We start from the raw sequence: 20,481 nt of genomic DNA, 5'->3' as shown, positions 1-20,481 counted from the left end.
AGAGCGTTGCAAACGAAAAGTTCAGGCGGATTAGTCCACTGACACCGGAGGTAGTCCGACGGCTAGTAGATTTAAAGTCCAGTCCGCGGGGTACGGTAAAGCCCCCGCGTGGGCGCCATCTGCAGAGAAGAACATATGTGGCCCGAAGTTTAGAATCCGACTAGCTGAGGGCGAAAGGCCGACGCCCCTCTGCTATTCCTGGCCAGCACCCTTCCGGAGTCTGATGGCCTCGGGCTGTGCTGGCTGCGGACTGGCGTACCTCGCTGGTATAGGAGAGGAACGAAGCTGACCATTTCCCGGGGGTTAAACATCGGTTTATTGAAGGTGATGCCGGATCCAAAAACACCGGGAAACCAGCCGGGAAAAAGTTTTTCTCATAGGGGGTAAAAACAGGATTATAAAGGAGGGGGGTGGGTACAGGCGGAGCCAATCGGGAAAGGTGAGGGGATGAACTTCACAGAACTGACACTCCACGGAGACCAATAATCAAAAGGTAAAGGAGGTGTCCTGGGACCCCAGCCAACCACCATCTCCAGAGAGGAGAAGGTTCTCGAAACCTGGGAGGAGGAAGGGAGTGATTGACTGGACAGGGAGGAAACAACTTTCACTTATAAGGGAAACCAGGGGAGGAGCAATGACATATCGGCAACTATGAATAGCGGTTGCTATAGCAACTTAGCTGGCAGGCTAACGGTGGCGGGAAAGAAGGGGGAACGAAACCATTTTACACATAATAGGGGAGAACAATACATAAATTGGGGAAATAACACAAGAAACTTAACAACACACTACCACACAGAGGGAAGTGTCCCTGGTAGTTTTGGAGAGGCTTGTGCATGGAAAGGAAGCTGAGGGACTGTGAAAACCGTAAGTAGAGTCCAAGAGCAGACATGGGCACAGGTTCCTCTTCACAGTACTGGCACTCCCACCCATCTGAATGCACTCTATGGATGATTTCTGGGTTTGTTTTCTTCTTTTTATCTCACAAGTAACAATGGGCCAAACTTCTCAAGCCGTTCCACGTTAGAAGGGCTCAGGCTGTGGGCTACAGAGATGTCGCAAAAAGTTATGAGTCCCATGACAGCACTGTGCTTCTTCTCTTCCCTCAGGTCTGGTAACCAACAAGAACGGCTACTGGACCTTGTTAATCAACACAAACTAGTTGTTGGTCATCAGCATCCCAGTCATGTTTCCTGGGTACCAAATAACTGAATGTTTTTCACTGAGGACTTCAACATTTAAAATTTTGTTCTTCTGTGCTACAGAAAATAATCCCTCTTTTTTTTTTTCCTTAGAAAAAGCAATTTAATAAATTCCCTCAGAGTTGTCCGAAATATAAGCATGTTGTAGAAAATAATCTTTCCTGAAAATCAAGGAGGAGAACTCTGTTGAGGAAAAGAAAATCCTATGTGTCTATGGGACATGCTCACCCATGAATTAAAAATTCACTAGCTGTGCTACTGACCATGGCAATGAAGTGGGGGTCTATTAAAACAGTTAGTTTTTGCAATACTTCCTTATTTGAAAGGAGATGGAGAGCTAAAATGTCACCTGGAGATTGCAGAGAAGGAAGTCTTGGGTAGATCTTACTTCTGACTCTGCTGTGGCCGCCCCATATACCAGGATTTCTCCTTCCAGCAATAGCGCCAGAAATCCATGATTTCCAAGATCTTGGTACAGGCCTTTAGCAATAGACCTGGTCCTTACTGCCATTTATATATCTGTGCTGTTGGACATGAGGACAGCAATTATTTTTGTCAAAAGAGCAACAATATCCATCTGGGCTGTGATGGAGGACATGCTTCCTTCAGATAACACCACTGTCTATACCTTTATATACCCTTATATAACTGTCCCTTGCTGAAGCAAAATGAATTTCTACACTTTTTTCCTCAGGAACAACATGTCCACTTTTCTGAGCAAACAGATTTTGCTTTCATTTTTATCTCTTGGTGAATCTTATTTAAAATATTTTTCCTTCCAAACTGACACATGCGGTTATTTCACTTCCATACATAATATGATTTCTTTTCATGAGAAAACAGGATTAAAAGTTATTATGTAGATTGCCTTTTCTGTCCCACACTTGTGTGTGAATAATCAAACCAGATATGCAGTCTCCTTCTACTCCCACCACACCCAGGGTTTTCCTCCTCTGAACTGTTGTTGTTATCAAAATGTGCTGTACCCACATACTCATTTTTCTTCTTGTTATTTATTGATATCGCATATAATTTCTTGACTAAGAATTTCTGAATTGTCACAGAATAATAAAAGACCTTAACAATATATTGTTCAAGGAGCCTGGCATTTTATCTTGAAGTATGTCTAGTCAAGCAAATCCTCTGACTTCTATCTGGTTTTAGCTAAGGCATCAACAAATACCTCTTAAACACTCCTGCCTTTCATTTATCTTTCCTAGGTCAGCAGTCTTTAGTGTGTTGGGCGTCCTCACAATTAATAGCACTGCATTGCTGAAGATTTAAGATGCCTAGAGAAGTGTCACCAGGTGAATGCATTGGTGTCCTTGAGAGTGTTTGCTGCTAAACTGTCTGGAGGGTCAGGGGAGGCTGGGGCTCTGTGTGCCTCTCTGAGCTGGTACTGAGCTTTGCTGGGTACTGAGCTTTGTTGAAGCTTCCAACTTCAAATGCACTTTGAGACCTCTTTGAGAGATGAGCTGCAGTATCCTGGGTCCTGAAGACTTTTGTGGCAATCAGAAGTGGGAGGAAGAGCAAGATACAATCTGATTTCACTGCCTGGGACGAAGCTTTGTGAGTGTCCTGTTGGGATAATAACCCAGATTGCCCCCTGAATGCCACCCTTATGGTTCAGTGGTTGTAGAGAACTGGAGCTGTCACATAACCCTGCTTTTTCAGCTACAAGATGCTGAGAGCCTGACCTCTTATTGCAGTCCTGAAAACTAAAGCACAAGCTTCTCCTCTGGTATTCTGTCTCACGGAGTGTAGCTTCTTGTGTCTGGCTTTTCTGTGGTGAGCATTGATTTACTCCTAACTCTGCATCAATGTTGTCCAAAATGTTGACATTCCTGCCTGTCACAGAGATATCTGTATCTATTTCACTAGTCTTGCATAAGCAAGCTTTATGTATTTTCTTTCTTTAATCTCCACTTCAAATATTTATAAGCAATCTGATTTTGTACCGTCTTCTCTTTGAACAGCTGATGGATGGTTGTAGTGTTTCTTTTGCCTTCTTTCTCTGACTCTCTAGTCCTTCTAATCCTATTTCTGGCTACACTCTGTGTATCCTTCTCTAACAAACTGTAGTTCTCCACGTGTAATTCCTCCCAGTAACTTACTTTTTCCAGGAGGCACATGCTATTTGAAGAACTAAGCAGTGTCACTTTATGGATTCCTCTCATGCTTTTGACACAGCTTTACAGTTTTAACTTCCATTGGGAAAACACAGTGTGTGTTTGGCAGATGGAGGGGTAAGGGCTTGTAAAAGGATGGGGCTTCTACCAACTCTGGACTCTGGATTTTATACCATATGTGCATGCCCTGGTTTTGGCCGAGAACTGGGTTAATTTTTCACAGTGGCCATGAGGGGATGGGGCTGGAGCCATGTGGTTATGGCCAAAACCCCAATGTTATTCCATACCATAGAACATCCGTCTATGAACTGGAGGAAAAGATCAGCAGGCCCCAGTGACCACTCAGGGATGGCCCGACTGGACATCAGTCAGCAGCTGCTGGGGAATTGTATTACGCATCACTTGATTCTCTCAGATTTTATTCTTTCTTTTCCCTTTTCACTGTACTTATTGTTATTATAAAATTTATAATTACCATTGTTGCTATTAATTAATATATGTATACTTATTATTTTTATAACATTTTTATTTCAGCCCATGAGTTTTACCTTTTTTATTTGCAATTCTCCCCACCTGGAGTACTTCCATATCAAGGGAATCAGCCCAGATACACCAGGAGTAACATCTGAACACATGGGTACTGAAGATAATTTCCATGAAGACCTTAATTCAAACAAAAGACAGGTGAAAACTCTGAGGGATCCTGACGGAAATTAATTGTTTTGTAGCTCTGCAGTATTTTTTAGGAGATTCAGCAGAAAAATCTCTATTTAAGAAATTCTCCTTGAACACTTGTTCTACCTGTTATGTCATTTCCAAGGGGCTAAAGTTGGAAACAAGATCAACAGTGATAAGAACCTGAATAATATGGAAATGACTGGAAAAGCTTTATTAGAGTTAGATTTTGGAGACCAAAGCAGTTCATTTTGGAGTCCTCTAGCACACAGAGGAGAGATCTGATCCTGGGTGAGTGATTATGTACACCACAAGTGGGAACTATAAATATACTTTATTCACAGCTAATCACTTCAGAGAGATGTGTGTGGTACAAAGGTTTGGTCCAATTAATACAGTCTGTTGACTTTCTATATAGAGGATTTAGCAAGGACTGTGATTAAGCTCAGAAATACATGCCCCTTGAATGATTTCTCTGCCTCAGAAGAGAAAAGGCACAGGTGAACTTTTTTTAATGGAGGACAAATATATTAAATCAAGATCTACTGTGCCTTCGAGATGTATGCAAGAAAGAAAAGCATTAGAGCAGGTTGCTGTTATATCGAAATTATATTTCAAATTTGAATATAGACACATTCTTTGTTTCACAACACATCTTATATAATTCTGCTCCTGTATAGAAATATGATTAATTTTTGTGTGTTTACTGCTAAGGGACATATTAGGATGTCTATGCCAGCAAAAGGAAGAAAGTGAATATTCATCACTTTTGCTTAGAATTAGTACTATAATAAATAATCGTGTTAATAATTCTGGAGTAATTTCAGCTCCCTGAATCTTAAGAGTCCTTCAGCATTAAATGGAAGTCTAATATTATATGTAGCCTGCTACGTTCCTTTGTAATGTGTAACATTTGTTTTGAAAGTCTGTAATTTCACAGGATACAGAGAAGTACTTGCACATGAAGCCCATGACATCAAGAGTATATGTTTCTATCTCAAAGAGATAGAATCCCATAGGGGTTTCCTAGCTAAGGGAGTACATTTTTTCTCTTTCTAGAAATTCTGGAGCAAAATAGTGTTAAAAGTGTGGGAGAAGTGTTGGGTGAGAAGAAACAAAGCTGTAGACCTGTAAAGACTGGAGAAGCTTGGTGACCTTTATGAAATGTGTCTCTGGGGAATCTCTGTTCGTGAAGGAAGCAAAATGCCTGGTTCCCAACCTGTAAGCAAGTTTCCATGATGTGAACAGTACCATCTTAACTGCAGACTCAGAACTTAAGGGAAATTACCCTGGGCTTCTGGAAAATAAATAAAGGATATTTCCTTTGGGGGAGGTCAGTTTATGAGACTGATTACTTCTGAAAGTTCAGCATAGTGTGCCTAACATTGTTTCACGTACACATACATCTTAAAACTCGTGATGTGTGTAATATGTTATCAGGTTATCAGTTGACGATGTAGATCTACACCAATCAGTTTTTCAGGATTATTCTTAATTATGCGAATCAAAGCAAAAGTTCTTGGATCTCTATTTCTGTTTGCAAAATTATTCGGTCTATTTTCTTGTTATTCTTTCATCATTTACTTTCACCAGGTTGGAGAGTAAAAGTATAGATGATTTTTAGATACGTTTGAGAAATCTTTTCATTTTACATTTGATGGGCCTTAAGTACAGAATCACAATGTTTTTCTGATGAGCTGAGATGCAATTCTGTTTTAAGGACTAAGATAAATATGTTCTCAAAATTTCAAGTTCCTCAGAGTCTGTAGAGGCAGGCTTTATAATTGATCAGACATGAAGTGCACCTTGGTACCTAACAATATTCCTCATACTTCTTAGAGAAACCTATTTGCAAATGTAAATGTTCTGTCAATGATAACTGAAGCTGGGAAATATGTCAGCAAAACTTAATTTGTTTACTCTATGTAATTTGTTTGTTAATGAACTGTGTATGAATGGAGCGCAATCTCAGCATATACATTTTCATTATTCAGATTTATTTGTTGAAATGTGTTGTTGACAGGGCTTGCTGCTCCTTTGTGATTAACTCATTAAACAAATTTGTTGCTCAGTATTTTTAAAATAAGTTGTTCTGCTTCAACACAACAAGCACATTGACTGGTTGTTCCTTTAATTTTTGAGTACCATATTTAAGCTCAAGATCAACATGGACACTCCTAGGCATATAAATGTGAAGCAGTTCATTTAATGTTGTAGTGTGTTCATTATGTTCATTTAATTCCTCCCCCATTTTATGTATCTGCTGCCCCCATTTTGTGTAAAATGTTTCTGCCCTCCTCAGTTTTCCGGCCACAGCACTGCCAGTTATATTGTCATTCTTTTAGGTTATATAATTCCTCCTCCCCTTTTTCCCTTATATGTATGCTTTTTCTCCTCCCTGGGCCAAGTCAATCACCCCCCCACTCCACCTAGTATTCCAGAAGTTTCTCACCTTTGGGGGTTGTGGTTGGCTGTGGTCCCGGGACCCCTCCCATACCTGGTACCTATTGGGCTCTCTACTATGTCATTTGTGTTAAGCTCATCCCCTCTTCTCCCCCTATTGGTCTTCTGTAAACCCCTCCCGGATCCACTCCTTCCCTTTATAACCCTGAAGCACTCTTTGTTCTTGGTCATTTGCTGATATGTCATGGGCTTTCCAATGAACCTGTTTAGCCCCTCCAGCAAGTGTCCAGCGCCTTCCTTCTCGTCGTTTAGCAGCGATCCCGTCCGCAACCGGCACAGCCGAGGCCTTATGACGCCGAGGGGTGCTGGCAGACCATGCAGCTGGGTGTCAGCCTTAACCTCAGCTAGCCAGACTCTGATTTTCTCTGCTCCAGAAGGCTAAATACACGTCGCTGCAATTTAACCTGCAGTATATTTTTTGAATTTTATTATTATTAGCATACCTGTTTTCTAAACTGTCCTTAAGTAATCTTTATATGTCATTTTGTAGTCATGTTAAGTTTGCCTAAAAGTTCTGAAAGACTTTTTATGGAGAAATTTTGCAGTCAACTCCCCAAAATCCACTCATAAATAGCAGGAGAAGAACAAATACTTTGACAGTTTGAGTTGCATGGGATGATATTCTAAGTGTCAAGTTGTTGTTGAGAAAGAAGAAAGTGTAGATGTGCTGCTCTGGGAACTTTTCTCTGGGGCTTTATCACTTAGGAAGAGATCCAGAACATGGTTTGTTAAATCTGAAAATGAAAATACTCATAAATTATTCCCCCTACTAGCTGCTTTATGAAAAATAACTGATGTTAATTTTAAACTTTAAGGAATTAGAATATGAAGTGTATAGTTACCCTTTAAAAATAAATAAATAAACATAACTTGTGGTTCCAGTGTTGGGATCAAATCCCATGGAATTCATCCTTGTTTTTCTCTATGAAACTGCAGCTATAAATAATTCTGTCTATGCTTTTCCATCATATGCTATGTCAGAATATATTTTTCTTCATATTATATTAAAACATTTTTTTTATTGTGAAATTCAAAGAATAATATATTCTCAGTGCAATAATAAAAAAATACTTGATAGAATAAGGAGTAACTTAGGTTGAGAGGGAAGCCTCATTCAACTCACCACGTGAAACAAGGTCTGATTTTTGAGTATGTCCAAGGATGTCATTTAAATCCCCTCTGTGTTACCTGTTCCAGTGTTTCAGCATTCTGCAACCCTTGCTATTTAAGACCTTTTTTCTTTTTTCTCTTGCAGAGCTTCCATTTGTGGGGCAATTTTTGTCAGCTGCCTCTTGTCCTTTGGCTGCACACTTTCAAAGCACCTGGCTTTACATCCTTTGTACCCTCTTTAGTTTCTTCCTTCCCCTTACTGAGTGATCAAACCCAGTTCTCCCCATCTCCTGGTGTGCCATGCACCCACTGCCCTACCAGGGCACTGCCACTGGGCTCATTCCTATGTGCTCATATCCCTCTTAAACTGACCCAGCCAGAACTGGACCTGGCACTCCAGATGTGTTTCACCAAGGCTGAGAAGACAGGAATGTCAGCTCCCTCAATCTGCCAGCCCTACTTTAGGCAGCACAGCTCAGGATGTGGTTTGCTTCCTTTGCTCCCTGCTGGCTCACACTCAGCATGTTAACCACTGGGATACACCAGCCTTTTTCTGCAAAGCCACTTTACAGCCAGTCACCCACCAGTCTGTACCAGTTCTTGAGTTAGTCCTCTGAGGTGCAGAACCTGACATTTCTTATGGTTGAGCCTAATAAACTTCCTGTAAATGTCTTTCCCCTGACTTACAACTCCTGAACAGAAAACCTGTTGTTTTGGTATCATTCACACACCTCCAGCTTGATATTATCCATAAAATTCCTCAGGATGCACTGCATCTTATAATTCAGGACATTTATAAAAGCAAAACCCACTGTTGGCCTCAGTGTAATTCCTCCTCTTGAGTATCACTGGCAATTTTCCAGTGCCGGGCCACTGAACCCTGATTACAGCCTTTCAGTTTGGTAATCTCGCAATAACTTTCTGCTCACCTAACTGTCCACACATCAAAGTTGTATTTCACCAATTTGGTAAAAGGATCTTCTGGGAATTTGTATAGAAAGCTACATTTAAGGTCAATGACCCCAACTGTGGTAATCTTGTTCACAAAACCAGTAATTTCTTTGTAGAAAATAATGACATCATGCATAGATGGAAAATCAGCCTTTTAATGTCTTTTGCCATTTGGTCTCTGGCCCCATTAAACAGAGGTACCATACTTTGTGTAATTTAATTAATTCTGTTGGTGACATAAGTGTAGAAGAACTGGTTATTGCCCTTCACATCCCTTGCTAGTTTCAGCTCCAGCTGAGATATATCTTCCCTAAATCTTCTCTTTAAGTTAAAACATCTCTACATTCCTGGTAGGAGTCCTGTCCTTGTCCAGACTTCGGAATACTTCCTTCTTTTTGAGTTCTTTCTTAAGTGCCTTTTTCATCCATGCTTGCCTTTGACCACGCTTCCTTAGACTTCTGCACATTGAAGTTGTTCATCTGTGTGCTTTGAGGAGGTTTTTCCTGATCAGCTGTTCTGTGCCATTGTCCTTCAGAGCTGCCTCTCATGAGATCCTGCCTCAAACTAATATATGCTGTCCTGACACAAGGGATGTGTTTCAGTGGTGATAATCAGAGCTTTTAGAGAGAAGTTAGTTCACTTTTACAGGGTATTTCTAGGGCTTGACCCAGCCCTGTTGTACTTGATCTTACCCCTGTGGTCTGAGCCAAAGACATGTTATCATCCCATGTAACAGAAACACTGAAGTCTCTGGCCCTGAAGATATAAATATACCTACAGTGATTTAATTGAAAATTAGAATATTTCTACACAGATAGCTGGATATAGCCCTAAAATTTCTTCATTTAGAAATGTGTTATGCTAATAAAAGCACTTGACTCAAAGACAAATTTCAACAAAACTGCAAGTCCAAGAAATGAACCAAATTCAGAGATCTGAGAGGAAGCATACACCATCATGATGCATAAGCAGTAAGGAATAAGGCAATCCAGATGCAATCCGGAGAAGTAGAAAGAGGAAATACTGAAAAATCTTTCTTCACTTGTGACGGTGTTCACAGGGGTTTTCAAGTGAGGGAAGAGACAGGAATGTTGACTCCATGTTCAGAAACTTGATTTATTATTTTATGATATATATTACATTAAAACTATACTAAATAGAAGGAAAAGTTTTCTCTCAGAAGGCTAGCTAAGCTAAGAATAGAAAGGAATGAATAATAAAGGTTTGTGTCTCGGACAGAGAGTCCAAGCTAACTGGGCTGGGATTGACCATTAACTATAAACATCCAAGATGGGCCAATCACAGATACATGTGTTGCATTCCACAGCAGCAGATAACCATTGTTTATGCTGGAATTCATAAAGTTAGAGGGTTTTTAAGAAATGGTTAAAAAAGAATAGGCCTCAGACTGAAGTTTTGTTAGCATTGCAAATACAGCAAAAAAGTTTTCTAAGCAGTAGAGCATACGTGATAAATAACAATAGGCCTCTGTAGAACTAGCTTATGGATGGCAACAAGGTTATTTAATGTATATCTTTAGAAGGTTAGCATGAATAGAGCTCAGTTCTTTGTCTCTCATGAACCAGTCTTTGTTTTAACTACCATTATGTGTGTTTTATAAGATTGGATGGAATGCTTGTCAATATGTGTTGTTCTATGTATGATTGGCTGAAATCTAGGCTGAGATGGTTTTATGCTATGCTGTAATGCCACACCTCCTTGGCATTCCCTGTGGATCAGCGAGCTGTTAACATCCTGTCTTCATTGTTTAACAATGTCCTGAGACTGATGTGCTGAAAATAAAAGAAAAGCTGATGTACCTGGTCCAGTTCGTCCTGTGTTATCCATAACTGGACGTCGTTGCCGTGTCCAATGGTTTCCTCGGTAAGCGTAGGCTTTTGACATAAATTGACACATTTCCCGCAGTTTACATTTTGTTGCTGAAGCCTCTCAGCTTCTCAGCAAGAAAAATCCTAAGAAAGGATTTTAATGAAAAGATGTCTGCGACATTCACTTACAGTTGGCAACTGTAAGTTGCCATCTACAAGATGAGTGATAGAAGCATCTCAAATTGCCTGTCAATTTCTTTGACTATAAAAGTCATTCTGGGTAGCTATCAATGGAAAGCTAAACAGACTAGATAATAGAACATTTGGATGATTACCCATCTTTAAAATTATCCTGGTTTTGTACAGGATAGAGTTAATTTTCTTCTTGGAAGCTATTAAAGCGCTGTATTTTTTGATTTGGCGTGAGAATAAGGCTGATAACACTGAGATGTTTCAGTTTTGCAATGCAGTGTTTATACTAAGTCAAGGTTATTTCAGTGTCTCATGTTCTGCTATTAAAGAGGTGCACTAATCTGTGAGGCATTACAGTCAGGATGTCTGACCTGGATTTGCCAAAGGAATATATTCCACTCCACAGAATGTGACACCCGGGGTATGAACTGGGGAGAGCTTGGTAGGAGGGGGTGATTGTTATTTGGATACTGGCTGAGCATCAGTCAGTGGGTGGTGAGTAATTGCATTGTACATCACTTGTCTTTCTTGTGTTTTATTTATCTCTCTGCTTTCTCCCTTCTCCTGTTAAGAGTATAGAAAGTTCAGAGAAAATACCCCTCCCCCCTGAAAATTTAGCACACCACTTTATTTAAAATTCTTATTCATTCTGTGATAGTGGATGAGAGTGAGGAAGTTGCCCAAAGGAGCTGTGGATGCCCCATCCTTGGCAGTGTTCAAGGCCAGGAGGGATGGAACTTTGAACAACCTGATCTAGTGGAAGATGTCCCTGCCCATGACAGGGATTCCAACTAGATGATTTTTATAGTCCTTTCCAACCCAAATAATTATATGGTTCTATGTTTATTATTAGATTTTATTTTATTTCAGTTATTAAAGTGTTATCCTTTTCTTCTGATTCTCATCCTTATCCCACTGGGGAATGGGTGAGCAGCTGCAAGGCACTTTGTTGCCAGCTGAAGCTAAGCCAGGACAAAGACCTAAGATAAAAAAGTCTAACATGGATTTTATTCTTCTTCCCAAATTCCACCATTCCACCTTGTGGTGGTTTGACCAGGAAGAAGTGAGAATTCTGAGATGCTGTGGTCAAACCAATAGATGTTCAGAGTTTGATACTAGCACCTGGTGTAGCCAGTGGAGTTTAGACACACCTCTGAGAATACACAGGGGTTAAAAAGCAGAGCTCTGGCCCTGAAAAAGCTCTCTTGAGATGTCGAAGAGAAGAAGTCAGATCTCCCTCCCCTGTCCAGCCGCTGCTGCTGGGCAGAAGAAGGGCAGGCATGCAGTAGGCCCGGGGCCTGAACAGAAATGAGAGTGAGAAAGCCCTCAAAGATAGAAGAGTAGAAGAGCAGCCCCAAGAAACATCAAGCAGACATTTCCCCCCCCCACAAGAGAAAAAGAGAGAGAGAGTCGGCGAAACAGAATGTAATAGCAGCCGGCCCAAGAAGAGAAAAAAGAGAAAAGAGTGCAGCCCGGCCGGCCGTGTAAGAGTATCGTCGTTCTGAGACAAGCAGAGACTGAAATTTTTAACCCCTTTCTTTCATGATTGAAGCCTTGCAAAAATACTGATCCTCCTCAGAGCTGACTAAGAAAAGAGATAAGAGATAAAATGAAACAAAGACCTAGCCCGAAGAACGTAGAGAAAACTGGCTGAGTGAAGAGAGAAATGTTTAGAGTAGCCTTTTAGCTAAACTTTTCTTGTAGCCATACACTCAGTTTGTTCCTGTGACACAGAAACTGCACTTAGGGCAGTGCCTCAGAACCAAGAGAGTTCATCGTAGAGACCCCTCAGCCCCAAAGAGTTAGAAAAATATAAGAGAGACAGATGTCCCAAAGCAGAGACTGTACCTTTTTAGAGTGAGACAAAGCATCCTTAAAAGACAACCCTAAAAGCAGCTCTAGTCCATGCACAGTAGTGAGAGCACTAAGCATAGAAAGAAGATGTCACAAGCAGCAAAAAGACTTTTCCGGGCGGTGCCGAGTGACATTAGAAGCACAGAAGTTTCAGCGTGTTTCCAGGGGAAGCCTATGAAACAAAAAAGACTCCTCTCCTCTTCATAAACTGAAGTTTGAGTATACTAAAGTGTAGTGCCAGGCTGAGCAGTTAGTGATTTGAGAAAATGTATTAGATTGAAAAATTCAAGTAGTAGAAAAAAAGAAAGTAATTTTTTGTAAAGTTTTCAATTTTTTTTTTCCTTTTCCTTATAGTTTTTCCCTATTTTCCTGTAGTTTAAGTAATAAAGTGTTCTTTATGTTTAAACTAGAGCCTGTTTTGCTTATTCCTAGTCACATCTCACAGCAGACACCAGAGTGAAAGCATTTTCATAAGAACACTGACTCTGTACCAAGCTCAAACCATAACACACCTTTTATAGAAAAGAAAAACAAGTGCATATCTGTCTATCTATCTATACTTTTTCTATTCTTAAACCAAAACCACAGTGCTTCCAGAAAAGAAAATTTAAGAAACCTTCATGTCTTTGTTTTCTGTAAATGAAAGAGACTGCTTTACTTGTCATGTGTTAATAAAGGACACTGGTCTGAAAACCCACACTGAAGATTAAACGGGAGGGTCCAAAAAGTAGCAAGGAACATCTTGGCTATCTGTACGGCCAGCAGAAGGAGCTCCACCATTTTCTGTCTGGAAACCAAGAGATTTGTGAAGACAATGTGAGGAGACGGAGATGAAGTTTATGTTTGCTGTGAACAGTTGGAAATTTATGATGCATTTACTACTGTTTACTGCTTAATTTGCATGGGTTGTGAGGAAAAAGCTTGCTAGGTAAATAAACTGCTCAATGAAGAATCTGATCAAGTGAAATTCTGACACACATTAATCAATATTGACCCATACTTAAGCTCAGTTGTCTCATGCTTTTTTCCTTTATTTTTATAATATTTCTAAGTAGGATAAGAAACATTTTCATTATATAATTTTCTTTCTTTCTCTTGCCCGGGATTTTGTACCATGTATTTACCTTTTATTATCTTAGTCACGCAAACTTTACTGCTCTCCTGGATATTTGTTCTGTGTGCTTTTATGTATTTTTAATTGAGTGGCATAATATATTTATTATTTGTTCAGAATAAGAGCATAAATTTAAAACATACAAATTTCTGCTGAGTCATTATTAAGAATGAGAACTCAGGTTGTATGACTTTTTTTGCTCAGGTTTCAACATCCACTGAAAATGCAGCAGAGAAGCTAAATCTTTTATGTCTGATTTTATTATGTATTGTTAATTTACCTTTCTTTCTGAATTGAAGTCCTTGTTTGTGCCCTTGTGCCCTTCTGATCCTTGCTGTTGTTAAAGGCATTATGGCATATAGGATATCATATATGATATCTAAATTTAATAGTATATTTAGCATAACTTTAGACTGACTCTGATTTAGCTTTAGACTGTCTCTACCAAAAAAATCCAACCAAACCAAAGCCAGACTAACTACTTTAAGAGTATTTTTCATAGTACTTGAATTTATTAATTCAGAAAGAATCTGGAAGACTGCATTGTATGACAAAAGATCATACATAATGTAGTCTGAAGTGTTTATATTTAAGAATCTTCTTACTCTATTCAGAGGTGTCCTTAAAATCCATGTGCTTGAAAAACAAGTCAGAAGGATGCTCAGAAGGCTATTAACTTTGTCTTGGGAATTTTAAAGTCTTCTTCAGAACTATTCAAAACTATTTTTGCGTCTAGAAGAGGATGTAAACATTTTATGAATATTATTATTGTAACTCATGCTGATAGTCTAGAACTGGTTAATTCCCCAACTACCAAGTGATAATCACAAGTGGAACACATCATTAAAATGAGAGCTGTTAGTGTAAGTGTGATTTTGCGCCTGATTTCATTAGTTTATATATTTTGCTCATTTAGTCAAATGGACAATATATTGTTAAGTTCTGTAATGAGTTCTATAGAGTTATAGAAATAACAAATTACACCTTGTCATTAAATTGACACTGAGGACTGAAAATAATTACCTCCACTGACATCACAGTGTAGTATACACACACATGTATTGAAATGGATTTAAAAAGTGCCTGAAAGCTCAGGTCAATAACTTGTAAAGAATACTGTAAAACCGCATCTCCCCAGCAGGATAACCAATGTAGGCTCCCAAAAAGTTGAATTTATAAAGTAAGCAAATACTTCAAACGTTTACTGTCTAATTCACCTTCGTAACCGTACATCTACAGTTTTGTCGCTGCGCTGGAGGTGCGCTCACATCAGCAGCATTCAGGGAAGACCTGGCTTTGTGTGCCAGCAGCAGAGGAGCCCATGCCCTGCCTGGGGCCACCGGGGCTGGGGCTGCAGCTTTGTGCTGGCTCAGTCGTCTCCTCCCTCTTGTGCTGTGACCTCTGCCTGCAGCATCAAGGTGAGCAAACGGAGAGCATGGCGAGGTGTATGTGGCCCAAAGCTCAGTGTCCGGCCAGCTGTGGTAAAGGCCGACACCCAGCTGCGTTCCCTGCCAGCACCCCTCGGCGTATTAAGGCCTCAGGCTGTGCTGGCTGCGGACCGGATCTCGCTGCAGGCAAGACAAGGAAGAAGAAGGACACTCACTGGGAGGCGAAATCAGATTTATTGCCCACGAAAACCAACTAGGGAGTGACACAAAATGGAGAGTGGCACAAGGTTATAAAGGGGGTGGGCGTACAAAGGAGGGGTTTACACTGAACCAATAAGGAAGAACCAGGGAGTGAACACAACATAACGGGCATGAGGGAAAACCCAATCAATACAAAGTAAGGGAGGGGCCCCGGGACCACAGCCAGTCATAACCCCCCTAGGGGAGAAGATTCTGGCAAAATAGGAGGAGTGGGGGTGTTTGATTGACTGGGCCCAGGGAGGAGAAACAAATGTACATATAAGGGTATTAAGGGGAGGAGGAATTATATAACTAAAAGGACTGACAACCCCAGTGGCGGGAGTTGCCATGGGAACAACATAACAGACAGGTCTATTGCTAGAAAAACAGAGAAGGCAGAGCCATTATCAAACAGGGGGGGAACAATACAGAAAATAGGGGAGCAAACAAATAAACTTAACGAACACACTGCAACAAGAGAGGATACAGGTTTTTGGCAGAGGAGGGAGTGCATGTAAGCCTTGCAAGGTGCACAAAATAGCTGATCTGTTTTGACTCTATTATACAACCTTATTTTAAGTGTGACAATGCTACGTAATTGCTTTTCTTCCCCTTTTTCTGTTGCCATTCATATTTTGTGTTCTGTTTTTTACATCATCCCAGGGTTAAGTTGTCAATTATAAATAAGAATTAAAGAGACAAAATGTGGAAGGAACATCTCACTGGTAGTGTCTGATAATTTTTTCTCTGTACTGAAACACCTCATCTCTGTTCTCTGAGGATTTTTTTTAGAGCTGCAAACCCCAGGCAGGGAAGGGAAAATGTTATTTTATGTGTATGATGACAATGGGGGAATGAGCATGGGAGATTGCTCCCACTAATTAGACATTTAAAGAAATGGACATTTTATGATATTTTGAGACCAAAGACAGAAGAAATATGCTGCTGGTGTTGAGTCTAAGATGGACTGGAAAGGACTGTCTCAGGTGTGTTAGATGGCAGGCACCCATGGACTGGGGAGACAGCTGGGAGGCTAAATGCTCCTCATAAAAACATATCAGACATATCATACCTGGCAAAGTCTTCACAAACTTAAAGCTCATTTCCACCAAGTTGGTAACTGACAGAGTAATGCATTGGGGATTTTATATTATATTATTTTATTTTATTTTATTTTATTTTATTTTATTTTATTTTATTTTATTTTATTTATTTTTGACACAAGTTACCTCAGTTTTTCCTTACAACAGTTCTAGCATGATGGATGTTGAGAACTTTTGACATGTAGATCTTTAGACAAACTAGGAGCTTGGTGTGGTAGTAGTGATTTCATAACCTGAATGAAATGAAATGTGGTTGTTTCATAACCTGAATCCCTGTAAATGTAATATATATCTTGTGTCAACAAGACAAATATAATTCTTCAGTTTATAATAGTACAGTTTTGGGAAGTGGATCAAATTTCTTTCCTCACATAATATATTTTCTTGTAACGTTGTTATTTTCCCTTTGGAAAATAAGTTGGTTTGTTTTCTTTCCAAGTAAATAGGCAGAAAAAACAAACAATACAGCTAAAAAGGCTTTAGTTGATTGTTTTTAACATTTCCTTCTCTGGTGAAAAAAATAGACTGTAGTTGTCTGTAGTGACTGATGTGATGACAAACCTCTGATTTCCAGGTCTTCAGGAAAATTTCATGAACAAAAATACCTGTGGGAGAATATGATGCATTAAAGTTTTAAAATTTGCCTTTTCCACAATTCAAGCTTCATTTGTCTGTTGAGTTTATATGTGCCTTGTCTGTTGCTCATTAGGGAAAAAAGGTACAGGAAGAGGTTTGCAGTGAAAAAAAATGTGCCACATTTCAGAGATATTTGTATGACTATGTTGGGATGCATGGAAACAGAAAGGAAAGCAAGGATTATGATGTGATATGATCTTCTGCCTCCCTGTGCCCTGTGTACGCTTCCTGCAGCTCTGTTTTAATAAGATTCTTTGTTGAGAATTTGAGAGAGCAGATCTAGTTTCTTTTGTCTGTTACAATCAAGATTAGTAAGTGTGGGAAAAGAGTATCTAAATAAAAGTTGTGGTTTTAGGTTTTTTGGTTTATTTTTTTATTTCATGCACTTCAGCATGTTTTTCCTCTTTGAGTTACTGATTTCCCAGCTTAAAATTGAGAAATGACTTATAAATACATGATAGTCACAGACACAGTAATTAAAATCTTTGTAACACATGTTAACTCTTTCCTGAGATTATTATCAATTTGAATTAGTCGTCAGACATGACAAAAGAGAATGCTCTTTCTAGAAAAGTTTCAGAAAGGCTAAGGCATTGCATAAAAATGAAATCAAAGAACATCTGGTTCAAATGAAAAGCAAAAACATCTCAAATACTCTTACAAGCTGCATACAGCTGCTGAACAGTAGTTGTCTCAGCCACCTTTTGTCTCTGACTTCCCTTTAGCCAATTTTAGCCACCTGCAGGCTGCTGGAAACATCTCTCTTATGAGGGAAGGCTCAAGGAGCTGGGCCTGTTCAGCCCTGAGAATAAATGACTGAGAGGGAAACTCATCTCTGTCTATGAATATTTGAAAGGAGGGTATTGAGAGGATGGAACCTTCTACAGGCTCCTTTTGGTGGTGTCAGGCAACAGGGAGAGAGGCAAGGGCAGAAATTGATGCGCAGGAAGTTCCACCTGAACATGAGGAAGAACTTCTTCACTGTGCAGGTGGCCAGTCAGTGGGACAGATTGCCCAGGGAGGCTGTGAACACTGGAGATGCTTAAAAACCATCTGGGCACAGTCCTGCGCCGTGTGCTCTGGGATGGCCCTGCTTGGGCAGGGAGGCTGGAGCAGATGACCCCACAGTGATCACTCCCAACCTGACCCTTTTGTGGCTCTGTGGCTCAGTGAAGGCATCGTGGACTCCACTCTGAAGGAGCATGAAGGAGCAGAATTTTCCTGTTCCTGGCTTAGTGACATGCTCTTCATCACTGCACAATGAGTAACACTCAAAGTATCCAGTTTCAGGTCTTACTTGTAGTATAATTCTACTATTGATGTTAGTGAGGCTAAACCTGTTACTGGCAAGTTGACCACATTGCACATCACAGATTCCCTCACCTTTTAATTTGCTCTTATTTTCTCATTCTGCTTCTTTAGCTTTTCTGCTTTTCACCCCTTATGGTTCATCCTGTACAGCCTCTATTCAGCAACTCTATTACACTATTAGGTGTCTTGGTTATCAACATGGAAAAAGCAAATTATTTTCCCTTTTATTTCTTAAAAAAAAAAAAAGAAATTATTGCAAGTTCACCTAAATGGTTAGTTTTCAAAAGCAACCCAAAAGTTAAAGCCAAGGAAATGTCATCCTTCTCCTGAGTCACAAAGATGTGCAATATGTCACAATGCTATTGTGGCCTAAGTCCGTCCAGTGCTGTCCCAATTGCTTTGCTGATGGAGTCCAATGCTTCTCCTCACTGTATTCAGCTTCCTTTTTCTGTCTGAGCTTTATTTCCTTTGATTGCTTTTCCACTGCAGTCTAAAACTAGTGGAATGCTATTGCTTGCTGGCAATTACTGATTTCAGTGTGAGTTTTGGTAAGTACCTGCATCTGCAATGAATTGAAAATGAAGAGATTTAGGTCAAGAGAGAGGCTAAACTCTTGAATTAAATTCATTCATGTTGCTCTGTCTGTCTGACCTTTGGCAAATCTCCTTGAATGCATCGCATAAAAGAGAAAATGCAGTGAGGATTGCAGAAATTTGCTGTTAGAGAACTGATAAACCATAGAGTTTATTAACAGCAATATATAGTTAACAAATTAGATGCAAAAAAAGGAGGAAAAATTTAGGAAAAGAAGATTACAGCAGGTAAATCTCCTTGTGCCTTAACTAAAATACAGCAAGATCCCCAAAATTTTGCTCCATGCAAGGGAGTCTCCCAGTTTATGAGGAACTAGTGTAAGACACTGCTTCCTCAACAGACTTTCATGGTAAAGGTGCAAAACAATCCCTGAGCTGTCTCTGGTGGATAAAAACTATAAAAGCAGCATTAACTCTGATCTCCATCTCCTGCAGGAAATGGAAGAACGAAATCCTAGCTGATGAAAGGGGGTAATTTAAGGTGTGAGGCTTTCCAGGAGATGTTTGTAAACTCAAATTGAAGAAGTATTTTTGGAATATGGAAAACATTACTTTTTTTTCTTTAGGAAATCTTTCATGAAAAACCACTTCTCTAATTTGATTTATATTTTTTCAGGCAGTTTTTTTGTGACCTTTACTCTTTTAAACCCAGATTTAAGTTAATGTTCTTGCCACCAAGATGAACCACAGAGTCCTAAAAAACATTATTAAACAAAGCAAGCACAAAACCTTTGAAATCAGCTACTAAGTCTAAAATGGACTTTGTAATTCCACCTATAATGTTTTTGAAAAAATCAGCTACATGAAGTCAGATTTAATGTAAGGATGTATTTAATAATCTAGACCTCTTAAATCAGAATTTCTTCAAGATGAATCTATGAGGAAAACAATGCAGGCATAGGTACTCTTGCTTTATCTGCTGATGAAATGCTTCATAAATAACTATTATAAATTAACTCTTAAGAATGCATACTGTGGTTATATGGAAAATGTTTGGAGATATGACAATCACATTAGTTAGAAAAGTTGTGTTTACATGAATATAACTTTTGCACCACAAATTATTCTGGTTTCCATGCTGTACTGAAAAATGAAGAATGTTGCTTTGTATTTGTGATGAACGGCTGACCTAGTTTTTTAAGCTTACTTTGTGTTATAGTCACATATATTGGAAGAATTCAACTGTAACCTTTTATAATTAAGAATAATGACTAGGCCTGAGATCTGAACTGCTTACAGGACTTAAAAATCAATTAATTTCTTACTAGTTGGACTGTACTGATTAAACCTACTCAAGAAAACACAAAATAAACTTCTGAGCTGAGCTTTGTGAAATAAAACCAACCTGAGCTAATAGTTTTAATGCTTTTCTGTCTCTAATTTAATTGTGTTTGATCCTATAATACAAGTTGGAAATGGAGAGAAAGTTTTATTTAATCTCACCTAATGGTGTAATCAGGATAATGAAATATCTGTAGTATTACAAAGCTGACTAACAACATAAACTATACCTAAGTATATTATACTGTTTAAAATGTGTTTGGGTATATGTAAATAAAATACAGCACAAGAATGCTAAATTTATGATCTGAAAAAGAATCAAATGTGTAAGGAAGTATAAAAACTGCAATGCTGTGTTAGATCTGTTGCAAAACCCAGTCCTGTTCATGAAAGGCACCTTGCCACACAGT

Source organism: Zonotrichia albicollis, chromosome 2 (assembly GCF_047830755.1).
Source record: "Zonotrichia albicollis isolate bZonAlb1 chromosome 2, bZonAlb1.hap1, whole genome shotgun sequence".
NCBI lineage: Eukaryota > Metazoa > Chordata > Aves > Passeriformes > Passerellidae > Zonotrichia > Zonotrichia albicollis.
This window is presented reverse-complemented; position numbering follows the sequence as displayed.